The following is a 3,553-nucleotide window of genomic DNA, read 5'->3' as shown; positions in this document are numbered from 1 at the left end:
CTGAAACAAAAGATTTAACGTTAGTTCATTTTCAAACAACCGAATCATAAAATGTCTTAAAATGTTTAGAAAAGCACGATATTTATTTAAGAGAAAACAGATGGTGACAATTCATATTTTTCTTTATTTTTGTGTTGCATACTCTTTTTCTCATCCTATGAAAAATAATTAATAACTTTAGCAGGCATTTATTCTGCTTCAGCGCGATCGTGCTTTAAGGAAATCGTAATGCGGGACAAGCAATTAAAACTGAACCTGTAGAAAAGAATATAAATCTTTTCATTACAGGTGGTAGAGATCATAAATCAAATGATATAAAAAAAAAAAACTTTCTTGATTTATAAAAATACTGGATTTGCAAAAATTTCTCCCCCTTGGTTGTGGTAAAATAAATGCACATGAAAATCCTGTGTTGTATTTATTAATCTATTTTCTTAACAAAACACTTTAGTTAATTTTATCATCAATAAATCATAAAACTAAAGGATGATTTAAATTCCTTTTTAATATGCTTTTAAATTATTCTAATCTTGGAAAAAAATGCTTCTTTACGCATTCTATTTTAGCCTATTTCGACTGAAACAAAATAGAATAAAATCCATAAATCATATCCATTGAATAAACAACAACAATCGTCTGCTTTGTTGAAATATTATGAGCAAAACTATTTGAAGGAAAGAATTTCAATGACTTACTTTAGATAATACAATTTGTTGCATAAAAATCGAGAAAGAAAATTCCTGATATTTCTAAGTAACTCCAAAATTTTTATTTTATTGTTTCTGAATTTGTTGAGTCTGAATTTGTTTCTTCTGTACCCTTTCAATTTCTGTAAGTTCTGAGTTATTCTACGTTTCTTCTAGTATCTTAAAACGCATATTTAATCTTCGGAGACATGAATGTATCTTTGCAAATATTTGAAGGTTAAAACATAAAATGTAAGATCGGAAAACACGAATTTCTCGAAAAGGTACTTATTTGACTTTCTATTCAAACATGACTACCCCGAAATTCTAATAATATTCAATACCAGATTTTAAGTTATTTCGTCATTCTCCTTGCATCTAATACATGATTTAAATTTTGCAAAGCATTGATTTTCGCCAATATTCTTTTCTGTTGCCTATTTTTTTACTTATTTCTTGATAAGTATGTTTAATGTTAAAGTTTGATGTATATATTGATATATTTAAAGAGATGTGCTCTATTTCAATTTGTGAATTTAAATGGTGTTCATTTTTAAATATTAGGATAATTTTTAAATTGAAAAGTCTAATTAATAGAATGAAAAGTTTTATCAGTTGCAGAGAATCTTGTGATTATGCAGGTGTCATTTCAGAACTTTAAAAAGCATATTGTGCGCACGAAACATGATGGGAACTAGAGACATCATATAGTATCTTATAGGAAATAACCCTATGGAAATAGCGCTAAACTTACAGCAAAAGCCCGTTGATTAAAAAATTCCATTTAATATTTGCTGTCTTGGTGCATAGGATAATGGCGGGATTGCTTCTGCTGTCATTGCCAATCAGAACATAACTCCTGTTATATCTAGGCTTTAGATATATTGATTCCAATTCCTAAAAAAAAAAAAAAAAATCATTATTGATAGCAAGGCAGAAATGGTTCCCATCTAAAACACATTTCTATTCTGCCCTTTAATGACCTCTAACCTGACACGACTGATGCTATTGTAATGTGTTGATCTAGACTGATCAAATAACGAAGCAGAATTTCTAGACAATTCTTTATTTTACAGCCCTATATATATAAAAGGACAACTTGTTCTAATCTTGGTTAAATAAACAGTTATTTACACCTGTAGTAGGAGATACAACAGTCGAAGTAGAAGGTTTTCTCGAAACACAGTTCTCCATCAATACGGAGAAACAACACCACAAGGAACTCACAGGTTGTTAGTCAACAAGACCACTCCAGGGGTAGTTCTCCTGATTCCGAACTCGTGGGCGTAGTTCAACAGTCTCCTTCAATTCGCTTCTTATCTCCTCCTAAAAAATCTTTCCTTTAAACATCCCTTTATTTCGGTTAATATAATTCATTATGTTCAATCCAGAAGACAACTGGCGTTCACAAAGTTTAAATTGTGCATATTATATTAAAGAAAATACTATAGCTGCACTATCTGTATGCAAAGATTTGCATGTAGATAGTGGAGTAAGAGATACTCCTATTCATCTTGGACAAGATTTGAATAGATTCTACTTTCAGAAGTGCACACAGCCCTTCTGAATTTCGTTTACCTGCCAAAACTTTTCTTCGTTTTGGGATTTTGTTTTACTTCAGCACATAACAAGTTTCTTTTATTTTCAAACTTGACGATAGGTTTACTTTCTTTAAGCTGAATTTTGATTAAATCTATTTTTCTAAATGTTTGTTTGCAAAAATTGCAATGCAGAATTTTTTATAATATATGCAATATCACAAACAATTATACACTAATATGTTATCTAATCCATCATATAATTTAGTTTTTATTTTAATTTCAAGTGTATATTTTTTAAATTGTTTTAATCAATAAATATACTCCTGAAAAAATCATAAGATCTAAATGCTAAACAATCCCTTAATGTTAAGGAGTTGTAGACAGTAAAATACTTTCGAAGGTTGGACTTTTAAATGGAAAAATAAAACTTGCTATATTGAGTGACAATATCTGATAGAGTTATGAACATATCATAACATACTAAATATCACTATGTATGGATCGTGAAAAATTCCGTAATTGTTGACTAATCAGCCTTATGGAAAATCCGGACACTTATCGGCGTATCTTCTTTGAGACGATGAATGAGTAGTATCCTAAATACCTCGTCTTCATAAGGCAGTGATATTTAAATTTTCTTTACTTACAAAAATCTTTGACCTTTACACTTTCTGAGTTTTACCTGCATTTAGAGTGAGTTAACTTAATTTTCAAATTTAAATCTTCATCAAGCTGATGGCAAAATGCTGATGAAATCTAAATTTTACCCTTTGTACAGAACATGCTAGTGAATGTTATTTTGAATGCAATAAATATTCGGAAAATGTTCTTAAAATAATTTTAGATAGGTTCAGTATATCAACTTCATTTATAAAATGGTATCTTACAAAGGTAATATTTCGAATTTCAAAATATTGTAAAAACCTTTTTTCTTTTGTATTTTCTAAAATTATTCTGAAAAATCACTAAAATTTAACTTTAGTTTTTAATTAATAAAAAATATAAATGGCGTTTAAGAAAATCTCTCCGAATTGCACATTCCTGCCCATTAAAGAATATATCCCACAAGTTTGGTTGCTCTAGGCGAAATGGTGTTATTTATGGGGTGCAAACCCTCACACGTAATCATCATTCATGCATTCATCGTAACTGTACTTAAAGATAAATCATATCACTGACTCTCCGACCCACCCGAAGCACACGGATAATAAATACTGAATGACTGGACAGCCGCAACAGCAGCACTCGAGGGAACTGTGGTTGAATCTAGGGATTGCAATACCGTACTATACTGGGATACCAATTACCAGTATTTTGAGCCATTTG

The sequence above is a fragment of the Argiope bruennichi genome, chromosome 2 (assembly GCF_947563725.1).
Source record: "Argiope bruennichi chromosome 2, qqArgBrue1.1, whole genome shotgun sequence".
Classification (NCBI taxonomy): domain Eukaryota; kingdom Metazoa; phylum Arthropoda; class Arachnida; order Araneae; family Araneidae; genus Argiope; species Argiope bruennichi.
The sequence above is the reverse complement of the archived record's forward strand: the minus strand, read 5'-3'. Positions refer to the sequence as shown.